The sequence below is a fragment of the Pseudopipra pipra genome, chromosome 5 (assembly GCF_036250125.1).
Source record: "Pseudopipra pipra isolate bDixPip1 chromosome 5, bDixPip1.hap1, whole genome shotgun sequence".
Taxonomy (NCBI): Eukaryota; Metazoa; Chordata; class Aves; order Passeriformes; family Pipridae; genus Pseudopipra; species Pseudopipra pipra.
The window spans coordinates 64,279,285-64,291,857 of record NC_087553.1 but is presented as its reverse complement, the minus strand read 5'-3'; the positions used below and the strand labels follow the sequence as shown (position 1 = coordinate 64,291,857).

Sequence of the window (12,573 nt, the reverse complement as noted above, 5' to 3'; positions counted from 1 at the left end):
AGTGTCCAAGAACCATCTAAAGTAGCCCCAGATGTCTTCTGTTTTGGTAAGCTATTAAAAACTGAGCCTGCACTCTAAAACAGCATAACAGTCTTGCAGTGAGAGGTGGATCCCAGATGTTTTACTGTCTTTATGTCATCGCATTCTCCCTGTGTATTTCCCCTTTATGGGTTTTGTTTGGTTGGTGGGGTTTTGTTTGTTTTGGGCTTTTTTCCCCACACAGAAATACTGATGGTCTGGAAGCCATTTGTAAGGGAATATTTTCAGACCATTTGAAACTGAGGCTAGTTTTATGTATATGTTTAAATAGATGGATTATATTAAGTTTTAGGAGCCTAGATATGGACTCAACCCACATCTTGAATCTCATGCCCACACCCTTTCTGCAGAGGTGATGCAGGGAAGTTCAGCACATTGAATGCAACAGTGCACTGTGGCTGAGATATTGGGAGAGCCAAACTCGTCTCAAGCTCATTGAATTCAGAGGATTACTGTGGCATAAGCTGTATTTAGCGTCTAAAGGAGCTATGCCGTTATTTCATTCAAATCTCTGTCAGATGAAATGTTCTTCTCAACCAGGCTTAAGTATGTACATTTGAAACGTTTTGTGTCAACAGCAACCAAAAATTATTCAGAACTTATTCTCAGGGTCTTGATGAGGAAGGAATGTCATGAAACCACACTGTGCAGTGTCAAATTCCTGCCTTTTGCACTAGAAAGAAGGCATGGAAATGCTCGTGACCCATCTGGTGCCCACAAATAGTGTGTAACATCTGGGTAGCAGAGCAGTTTTGAGTGGATGGGGAGAGATTGCAAACCCAGAGGAGTCAGATATGCAGAATTATTTCAACCTTTTGAACTGGTTTGCAAGGTCCTGGGGATTCAGGATGGGTACATAGCAAATATTGGCACTCACTCCTTGCAGAGCACCAGGGTATTCTCACAGTGTAAAGGAGATCCCTAGCAGCTGTTAAAATATTAGAATTTAAAATGTTAATGTGTTTAATTGCAGGAAGTTCAAGGAAGGTTGAAAATGTCATGTACCACTTATATTTCATTATTCCTAGGTGGAACTATCCAACTCATCATTGCAACCATTTTAGTGAGTGTCAGCTCTAATCCCCTTGAGAGAAGGCAATTCTCATTTTATAAAGGAACAGAATGGCAGAAAGACAAAAATATTATTATTCAGAGGATCGAATGAGAAGAATCTGTTATTTCAGGCTCTGTATACGTATTATAAAGCTGTGTTCATAAAATGACAAATGATCAAGGTAGCTTCTCCCTCATCTGAGAACCCCTTATCAGAGAAATGGTTACTGCATGTACTCCTCTTGTCACTTGGGAAAAAGTAGTGAGACACACGAACTGATCTACTTTCATGGGTAAAGGAAGATACAGTGTGTTAGTTTAAACTTGAGTGAAATCTCCTGTTCACTGTTGGCTATAAATACGTGTCTGGTGGTTTGAGCTGACAGACAGTATCTTGGTTAATCTCAGTAACGAGATGGTGGGGTTTCAGCCTGGAGAGATAAATAGGACTGCCATCCCCCTTGTCTGTTTGGGGAGCTGAGAAAGCTTGTGGGAGAGCCTGAAGTCTTCACAATCTGAAAAATCCTGAAAAGCTTTAATATAAAGATTTCAGTTTTCAACATTTGCAATGGAAATGCTGGGGTGTGTTCTTGATGAAGTCTACAACTCAAAGGTCTTGCAGTAAACTCAGAGAAATGTAGTGGAAATCAAAATACATTCTCTAATAAAACTGATAATGCTGTCTTAAAGTCTGTTTTTATTATTCTTTAAATTTTCTTCCCTTTTAGTCTCATGTATAAAGTGATTAAATCTACTTGCATGAGCTACTCAGTGCTGCCCAAGTATTGAGAACTGGGAATTTTCTCATCTGTGAGTTAGATTAAATTAGGCCATATGTTCTGGAGTTTGTTCCTGTGATGCAATTGTATTTTCTGTGAAGACATTTTCACAGTTTTCTTCCCAGAAGGCATAGCTGTTGAAAACCTTGTTTTTTTCAGAGGCATTTTTCGCATAACAGGTTAGAAATATAAAGGCAGCTTCATGCAAAAAGCAGCTGTCTACTAATACTGACAGCTTTATCTTTTGTATTCCATCTTAGACTAGCTTCATTCACTACTTTAGTCGAGCACCTTTTTAAAAGTCTACCATTTCATTATTTCTATTTGGATGAGAAAGTAGTATTCAGCATTTACCGTAGCTAGGATTTTATTTTTTTTATTACTGACTGAAATTGTAGTGGTAGAAAATTGGCATCTATCCACAGGTTTTTATCTACAGCCATCTACAAGTTTCCTTCTATTCATAAAAGTTCTGAGAAAAATGCAAAGCAAATATTCACAGAAATTTATTCGAATTAAAGCACGTAATTTGAGCTCAAACATGCCCCTGTTGTAATAATAGCATATAAATGTTCTAGTGCAAAAGTTAAACACAGAAGTATGCCTTTACTGAAGTTCTGGTCTTTAAAATTATTAATTCTCATTGAAAATTGCCTAGCCTGGACTTCCATTACTCATCCCATTACCTAATCTAATGCAGAAGATGTAGACCTGCCTAGTTAACCTGCTCTGAATTACATGTCAGGAGAAGCCCATGATTCATCAAGATAGAATTGTGTTCCCAACATGTGTCTTAAAAAGGGATCTCTACATTTGCTCTCATTTGCATTTAAATTTTAAGGGAAATGGGAATTGTAGAAAAAAATCAGTACTTGGCATAGCTTGTATAGGTGCAACAAGATTGATATTAGAAATATTGTTTTCTCTAGCTCCTATGAAAAATTTGTTCTTATGCATTAAGATTGTGCAAACATTAGTGTGGCTGATTTGTTATTTTCATGGGTAATCTGCTGTCTTTAAATATCAAGTAATTCATCTGATGTATTTTGTAAATTTAAAACACATATTTGCAAACTTTTAAAATATAAAAAAAAGTAGTGAAAATGAATGGCACAATAAAATATAATAAAAATAATCATAACAATCACATAACAAGCCCTTCCCCCCACAACTATACATACATAAGATAGTCAAATATCAGTGTTCCTGGATGTCAACAAGGGGTACAGAAAACAGCAAAATTCTTGCTTGCTTACCTCAAAATTAATTCCACATTAATTACATGCAGAAAATAAGTGTCCAAAACTCTTAGTTTCCCCCTTCCTTTCCCTTTCCCTGTCATTATTTTTATCATTATATTGCACCTCCCCTGGCTCTTTAATCCCCCGAAACATTTCACAGTCCTGATTTTCACATTCCAGCTCTCTATTTTTTCCTGTGCCCAGTCAGCTTTGTGTTCTTCATAATCTTTCCTGCTTTCATGCACATGTGTTTATCTCCCCGCATCCCCTTATCTATTCCCTCTCAAATCTCCTTATCCTGGATTCAGAATGTACACTAACCTTGCTCATACTCCAATCTCCCCCTTGCTTTGATGATGCAAATGGCTTTCAGTTGCCCGGCCCTACATATATGACAGATTGCATTTTCTCTGCTACAACTGTTTCTGCCCCACTTTGGTATAGAATGACCAGGGAAGTTTGAACAACTAGTGAGTACCAATGTAAAAATCCCTTTTTTGTCACTTCCTATTTGATGACCAAAGCAGGAAGCTGAAGAAAGACTGAATATAATGTTTGCTGCAATAAATGTGTATCAGTATCAGTCCTGTTTCAAATTCTGGTCCCTAAAACCTTTGAAAAAGTCCTGTTATTTTTATAATAGGAGCATTGTTGCCTTCATTAACTAGCTATAGACTGTGAAAGTTCAAAAGAAAATAGATCTTCTGGGTTAATGAGGTAAGTAACCTGAAAAATCTCACTGTCAATACTAGGAGTTATATTTTTTGTTATGTGCAGCAACTGTAGTTGCAGGTTTGTGTGGATTGGCCACAGCAAGAGCTCCAACCAAGGATCTCCTAACCTTCTTCCATGGCTTGGAAAGGTGACTTTACCTGGTACTGAAGTAGTTGTTGTATCTTGCCCTCCATTAGTTCATCAATATAAGCGACTATTTAACACTCTGATGTGTGTCCTAGACTTTTTGCGGATTTCTTGATTTACTGTACTAAATATGTCGAGTCTGTCCTTCTCCAGCTTTGAAGCAAAATTATTCTGGGGGGAGTGTGCTAAAACTATGTAACTTAGGGGAAAGAAAGATGAAACTGAACTGAAACGGTCAGTTGGTACAGAGAGCACCTCGCCTTGGGTGAGGACAGGTATGCTGCATTTATCAAATTTCAACTTATTCTGAAATAAATTAACATAGGAAAGCCACTGAGCTTTCAGGTGGGACTGGATTCTGTCCCATGTTCTGGCAGTTAGGAGTGGGTAAAAGGGGAGCAAGTAGCTGAAATGTGTGTTGTCTTTCCTGCCTCACCCCTCCCCTCTTAGCCTTCTCCACAGAGAAGTGACACAACTGGGTGATACAGGAGCAAGGAAGGGGGATCTAATTTCTTCTGATGCTTGTGGAAATGCTTTTTCTTCCTTCTTAATAGGACTCTGTTCTCTTGGAGATAAACAATTTGATGCACATAGGCACACTTTGCACTTCTGGTTAACATAATGTTGTTTAGATCCTGGGTATCACGTCCATTGAATTCAGAGGCTTTACTGATGTAGACATACAAATATCCTGTGTCCTAGGATGCTTTTGTAAATGAATTTTTCTTCTTTTTTTTTTTTTAAATTTTTTTTTCCTGTCCTCAGCGACTGATTTGTGTTGTTCAACATCTGTTGCCTTTTATCACAGTGAATTTCAGCAATAGGCAGAGTGATTCCTTTCAGTTTATATATAATTTTTAGTGCGGTTGTAGAAAGAGCAGGAATGAAAAGCTGTACAAATACTGTTAAGAAAAAAACCCCACCAAAACCAGAAAAAAACCCCACACTCCAACCAACCAATCAAACCATACTACTGCTGTGTGTAACAACAAGTGGAATGTGTTGAATTTGTGTTTCTTCTTTTGATCATTTTGACCTGAGGGGTGGTTATTCAGAAAAAAATATTATTAGAAATCTTAAGATTTATGGAATTCTAAATGATAAAAATAAATATTTTGATTTACAAGACTATTCACCAGTTTTCAAAAATGGTCAAGACTGCATTGCATTTAATCAACTTTTGAAAGGAAATGAGAATTTTGTGGAGAAAAGACCAAACATGACATGAAGATGCCACATGTCAAGTGGATGGTTTAGACCTCCTTCACTCTTTCGTCAAAAGCTGAAAAGCTTTTTTTTTTTTTGATCACCAAGATCCAGTGGGCAATTAGTGAATTTTTTACCCAACAGATTCTGAAAATTTAACAGAAATATGATCAGATTTGGGTAAGCCAAAACTGAGTTAGTGTGCTAAAGGACTTCCTTCTGATTTCTTTAGAGAGAAAATTTCCTTTTTTTTAACATTCAAGAGAAATGAAATTTTTCATTAAGATGTAGAGGTCCCAAAAGGATTAAGTAGTTAATTATTTAGTACAAATCAGGTTGTTTCATTAGTATGAAAAGGCTTATGACTCATAGTATACATGAGGAAGAAAAGTACACAGGGAAGAGAAGCAAAGGCTATGCTTGTTCCTTGCAGAAGTGTATGATGTTTGGAATATGCTGTAAGAATGAACTTACAAAGTCCTCAGAGAAGACATGAACGGGGAAGGGAAACAGCCTTTGTATTCTAGAGGCCTTATTTTGTAGGAGTTAAAGCAGTATGCAAGGATGATAAGACTAATGAGGTAATTAAGTGGTGGTTTGTTTGCTGGTTTTTTTTATAGCCTCCTTCACTTGGAAGGAGCTTAAGGACGTTGTTATGCTGGAACTTTCTTTACAGAAATAGAGTCTCTTCCTCAAGCTGAGGTGACAGTAGACAAGGTTATAGAAGAATAAGATAAGAAAAGGACAAGATGTGAGAGATCATGCTTGCATTGGTTAAAAACAATCAGGAAAACGGGACAGGAATATGATTTTCATATTAGAGGGTATTCATTGGTAGGGTTTAAAAGGAATTTGGTTTTTTTAACCTGGTCATGAATCATCTGGAAAATGATAGTAAAACTTGCTGATGAGAGTAAATTATTCTGTGTGGCAAAGACAAATGCCAACTTGAAAAGCTACACTGACTAACTGAGAAATCCAAAGGCAGAGGACAGGATGTTCAGTATTGAAAAATGAAGAATTATGCAAATGAGAGAGAAACATTTCCTACTTTTGAGTCAGCAGTGAGCACTGGGAAAGCACCATTCTGGTTTCCATGCCTTGTAAAACATCCAGGTTGCTTTCCCATTTTTTTTTTCTATTTTTGATAATTTGAGCACTGAAGTTACCAGCTGGTGATTTTCCCTAAAAATAGTTTTAGTGTGAGCACAGTATGTGCCTTTTCTTTCACTAATTTTGTAAAGGTACATTACTATTGGTACAAAATAGCCATAATTATCTCTTGTATACTAAAACTACCAAAAAAAAAAAAAAAGAATGGGGCGTGTATGTGCTATACCGACAGTGTTCCTTTTGTTGCTTTGGGCAATCATATAGTTAAGTGATAATGGTCCTGGAGATTGAGTCCATGAAGCAATAAATGGCTTTTATAGTTGATTAAATGCTGAAGTGCAGCTAGAGCTACAAAAGCCATCTCAAGCAGTAAGTATGTTATTACCTTTATGGAAAGATAAAAGGAGAACGTCATGGGAATAGGAATCTTTAAAATTTTGAGGTGGGGGAAGAACAGAAAGGATAATATTTTCATTAAAAGTATTTGCAGGGTAGATATGAACCAATGCTGTCTATAACCTTTGCAATTTTGTACAAATCCAGGTCCATAATACGTAACTGAACATTGTTAACAGTATCTGTAAAACTTTGAAGCAATGGTGTCATGACACTTAAATTTGAACTGGTTTGGATCTGAATTGGGCTGCTCATTTCAAAAAAACAAAACAAAACAAAAAAACACTGAGAAGGAACACCAGTGGGTTTTGCAGCAAGAGTAGTTTTGCACAATTTTCCTAAATCAATACTAGTTCCAAATTACATTGGGCTTGGAAACTACTCTGTTCATTTTTCTTTATAATCTCTGGCCTCCTAAGGCATATCCCTCCCCCTGGCAAGTGTCTTCTATTATTAAAGGAGTTTTGAAAAGTAAGGGACTGTGGAAAGATTTAGGTCTTTCTGATTCAGTCTCTAGTTAAGTAGACAAGAGTTCAGCAGTTGAACATATGAATTCCTCGTTCAAACCCAGAGCAGAAGTGAAGTTGCAGCTCCTTTTCTCAGGGAATGGATACAAAACTTTATCAGACTAGGACTGAAGTGAACAAAAGCTCCTGTGTTAGTGCTATAGCTACAACCCTGGTCACCAAGTGGTCAATAAGGAAAAAAATCATGATGTATTATGCCAAAAATATGATATCATTAAGCAGTTGTGCTTTACCATAAATATCTGAAGTGATTCATTTTCTCACTCTCTCTGACCCAGTGAAAGACATGAGAATAGTTATGTGACACAAAACAATCCATAATTGTGTAGAAAATTGTCAGAAAGGCTCAAAGCATATGAAATCTTCCACAGTAATTACCTGAAAATCATATCCTCACTTTTGAACCAGCTCTTCAGGTCTGGGCAGGCAAATACACCGGCATCCAAGTGCATGAACTGAGCCGTAAGCACACAGTCTCTGTCCCAGTCCATTGCAGTCATGGGCATTATTTTATCCAGAAAAGCACGGGGGTGTACACTGGAGTACTAGGAGTTTAAAACTGTAGACGTGGACCGGTAGCACATGGAGGACTGATTTTATGTCACATTTAGCCAACTGTGTTGTGATCTCAGACCTTGCAATCAGAGGCAGACCTCCAGCAACTTCTGTCCAATGTATGTGTCCCTGAATTTAAGACCTAAAGATGAGTCAACAAACAGATAGTGGGCTGAGCAGAACAGCTTCTTCATGAAATGTTTGGAGATTCCACGACTACAGCTCTGGAATCATACATTTAGATTAGCAGATGTCTCTCCTGTCCACATGTTTTAAGATTCATGAAAAATAGTTCCGTTATGAGGGCCCAATCTGCTTCCATTAAGTCAACAAAACTTTTGTGAGTGACTTAAATGGAAGCAGACCTGAGTCCAATACAAAAACATCCTGTCGCTAGAAAAGCAAACTGAAAAAACTCAATTTCACCAAGCATGCCTTGGATGTTGTATTGTTTAGATCAGGTTATATACAAGCATTTCTAGTCTGTACCATAGCTTTAGCTTTAACTCTGCATTGAGCTTGAAATATATTTATTATAAATGAAATTTGAAAGCTGTTATTTCACTAGATCTTGTACACAGATCTCAGATGCGTTATGTGACAATAGGAATTCCATGTTCCTGACAGCTGTCTTTCTGTAATTTGATCCTGATGAACGAAAGTTCCCAGGGACTGAATGCCAACCCTTATTCTGAATTACAGTTGTTGCGTGTCTCTTTTTTCAGTCATTTGTCCAAATCTTTGCTTCATTAAAGAATTTTTAATGTCTTGGCAGGGAAAAAGTCCTTATACCACCTTTTTTATATAGAAAATAATATACATGTTACCTTATTTTGCTTTTGTTAAAGACATGAGAGAAAAAAAAAACCATACCTGCCTTTTTCTCATGTAAGTTTAGGCCTTGAACAGTTCTTAACTGAAAACTTTAACTTCATCGTGTAATTATGGCAGCATATATTCACCCAGGTGGGAAAGGTCTCAAGAGTCCATCTGCTCAAAGCAGAAGCAACACTGAATTCAGAGCGGGTTGCTCGGGGCTTCGTCAAAGTGGATCTTGGAAACTCCAAGAACGGAGAACATGCAGCCTCTGGGAATCCTGTTTTAGTGCTTAATTATCCTCACAGTGATTTTATTTTTTTCTTGTACTCAGTAGGATCCCTCTGTTTCAAGTCATGCCCATCACCTCTCTTTCTTCTGCACTTCAGTAGAAAGCTGAGGTCTATCTTCTTGGTCACTTTTTTGATGTTTATTGGCAGGCTGCAATAGCTATCCCTAAAGCCTTTTCTCAGGACTTAAAAAAAAAGGTCCCTCAGACCATGCTTTTTGAATTATATATGTTCTGTTACACCTACAGTGTCTTGAGCTCTGAAGGACATAATTAATTACATATTTTGCTGTGTTTTTCCTAAGGTCAGAAAATTTCTAGCATTATTCATTCCAAATTTGAATGTCTTTTCAAAGTGGTAACAAAGCAAATGGCTTATAGCTATTAAAGATTGGTCATAGACAACGTCTGTCTGAAATTGTTTGAACCCATAATTGCATTTTCAGTCAATAGAGTCTATTACAAGTGTGTTTATCTCAAAAAATGCTGATGCATACCTTTATGTTTCATGTGCTTTAATACATCACCTGTCTAAGGTACTGTTAGTTTCCTTCAGGCTGCTTTCAAATAGACATATGAATGCAGGGTGCATACAAATGTGTAGTTTATGGGGCAAGACAGGAGTTGAACATCTGCCTTCTGATACACACACCAGGGATCTTTTTTTACTTCAGTTGAACATTGTGCCAGTCCTCTGGTCAGCTTTGGAGACAGCAGATCTACTGATCACGTGCAAAGGTAGCCCACACAAGACATCATGCTTTTATTACTTCATAATTACCTTCTATACCTAAACGAGGCACAAGAGATCTTTTATTACTGCATTAGTAACAGAAATCTCAAGAGAAAGATGTGAAAATTTTAGTGTTCAAATAAACTGAGTGTGTGTCACGCCAGTGCTTCAACATGACAGCTCAGAGATTTCTCAGCAGGCCTTGTTCCTGTAGCATCTCTATGAGCTGTTGGGAGCTGAAATAGTTAAGTTTGTGCTATGGGATTGTCCTGGTTTGAGACTCCTAGAATCCAATTCCTGAGTCCAAGCCCTCCTCCCACATCTCAACCCAGTATGAGATGGGTTTTCCAGACACTACACAAGACCCAATATGGGGGGAAAGGGAATTATATTACAATCACTGTACAAATAAATATTACAATACATCATATACATAATCTTAACTATCTCTCCTATGATAAATAAGTATTTACAATGGATCAATCTTTTCTCCCTCCAATAAAAGTCCAGAAGGGAGAAGGAAAGATCCTTTCCACTCTCAGAGCAGCAGCCTCTCTTCTTCCATGCAGCAGCTGTAACTGGATTGTTGTAACTGGATCTCTTTCCAGTACACATGAGGGGGACCTCTATCCCTCTCGGCTCTTCGACTCCAGTCGAAGGTTTCTCTCTCTTCCATGGGCTGCGTAGCAGGGACAGAACTCACTTCACCACGTCGTATCATGGGGTGTAAGACCCCCATGAAGGTCCCTTCCTCAGGGGATTTAAGCTCCCTTGAGTCAGAACGTCTCGGGCAGCTTTCAGTTGAAAGCCTTTGCCTCAACCGTTCTATGAGAGCTCCTGTGCTCTGTCTCAGGCTATTGCCAGCTTGGCAGCAGCAGCAGGGGGGGCCAAGGTCACCCCCTCCACATTCCGTCTGGCTGTCCCGGTCCAGCTCTGGGACGTCTGAGCTTCTCAGCTCCTCTCTCTTTCTGGTGCGTGCTGCACTCCAAGACTCCTCTCAAATAGGAGTCCATCTCCTCCTCCTCTCTAGGAGGTCTCAGAGGGTTTGGGGAGTTTGTTTCAGTTCTTACCCCAAACTCTCTCTCTCTGTAGAGCTCTATCTCCATCAGACGTCTCTCTGTGTCTTCTTGCTCCTTGGCTGCAATGACGGCTTTGCTGCTGCTTCTTCTCTCTTTTGGCTCTTTACCACTGTTCTCTGGTCAGTGCTGTTTCTGCTGCTGCTTTTCAGTCCTCTGCTGCCCACTCACAGTGGAAAAACTTCCCCAGCTCTTAGCTACAGATACCTGGCCCAGTTTAATACTGTTCCAAGTTCCTGCAGCCCCGTCTGGGGGGCTGGGGGGGAGCCATGACCCCCCAGGGGGGCTCCTGCCCCTTCTCCTCGTGGCTTTAGAACATGGCTACTCTCTGCAACAACTACAAGATCAACCTCCTTTTCCGGTCTGGTTGTGATAATATTTGTATTTTGCAGGAGCGCTGATTGGGTCCACATCAAGTGACACCACCCCCTCAGGGGTTACCATCTTTTTTAACTCCAGGGGGAAAACTTTTTTTTCCCCCACCACAGGGATGCATATTTGAGACTAAATTATACCCCTTTTGTCTCAGTTGCAAATATGTGGATGGACATTCATAGCTGGTATAAGGCTTTGGTAGCTATCCACGAGATTTTAATGTTCAGTTAAAGAGAGTAAACAAAGCTGTTTACTTGGTTCCTACCCTTGGGACTAGTAATTGAAGCAATGTAATGTTTTCACTTTTTAGCAAATGACATAGGCATCCGTTGCTGACATTTCAGCAAATGACATGAAATGCTCCTATTATAATCCATGTTCCACTATAGTTGCTACGATTTGCAGGACTTCAAAACCACAAAATTACAGTTTGTACTTTTTTTTTTCAGTAGCTAAATTAAAAATAAAAATGGAGGGAAAAAACCCAACAAATCTAATGGTTGCACCTATTTTCCACAAAGGTTGACATCTGGCTGCTAGCAAAATAATGCTTTTTATTCTGTTTTTTGTTTCACTTATGGTTGCAACTATTAGGTAGGTGTGGTTGCTATAGATGAAAGAGAAGGTGTGCAGGGTAAATGAGATTTCATAAGCCACTGCATTTGAAGGCATAGGATCATTTGGGTTCCTGATTCATGGGAACTGTAGGAGATAGACAGGCATATGAACAAGATATTCCTAGTTGCACAAAACATATATAGACAACCTACTATATCTGGAATATGTGATTTAAATTATACAGATCCTGTACAGTTCTAACATGAAGGTTGTATGTTTCACCAGAATTTACATTTCTTTAACGAACTGTGAAGTGTAGATTTATAGCACTTGATGACCTTTGGCAATGCAGTATATACAGCAAATAATTTTTTACTTAAGGCACACATGAATCTTTTTTCTCCCTTATTTTATCCAGTGATTACATTGTAGGTCATTGTGTCATTAGATAGTGTATTTCTGTCTTGTAAACACGGATGTGTTTAGTGGGGAGGTAAGTGGCAGTGAGAAATGAGAAGTATTTCACCTGCTCTTGACATTATTATTATTAATTACTTTTATGGCCCACGAAAGTATGCTAGGCACTTGAAAGAACCATTAAAGCAATTTAATGCTTTCTGTAATGCTCCAATAACCAGGGATTTTTTTTACGCATGTTTTTCTTTATGTAGATAATTTTAAAAGGTATACTGCAAGCAATCACCTGCCAGCTCCTTGTGCCACCGTTTCATATGATGTGTAGGGCCCTGCTGATTTGTCCTGCTTTTTTGTTCTTTCCATTTCACGAGTGAGGCTAGGATTCTGGCTTATATTGTCACAGTGCCTTTTATCTAAGTGTGATAGCTGATTTGCATTAATTACAACATTGCATTCTGCTCATGCTTAGTCACACTTTTATTTATGAAACCTGTAGATGTACCTAGAGAGGGAAGCTGATGTCAACAGGTGTCTTATGG

The 12,573-nt window shown here is 38.5% G+C and overlaps 1 protein-coding gene across 16 annotated transcripts in view; it reads left to right on the top strand.

Moving 5' to 3' along the window:
- The window catches only part of MAGI2 (membrane associated guanylate kinase, WW and PDZ domain containing 2), a 722,252-nt gene that overhangs the window by 158,113 nt on the left and 551,566 nt on the right, over positions 1–12,573 (top strand). The window lies entirely within an intron of this gene.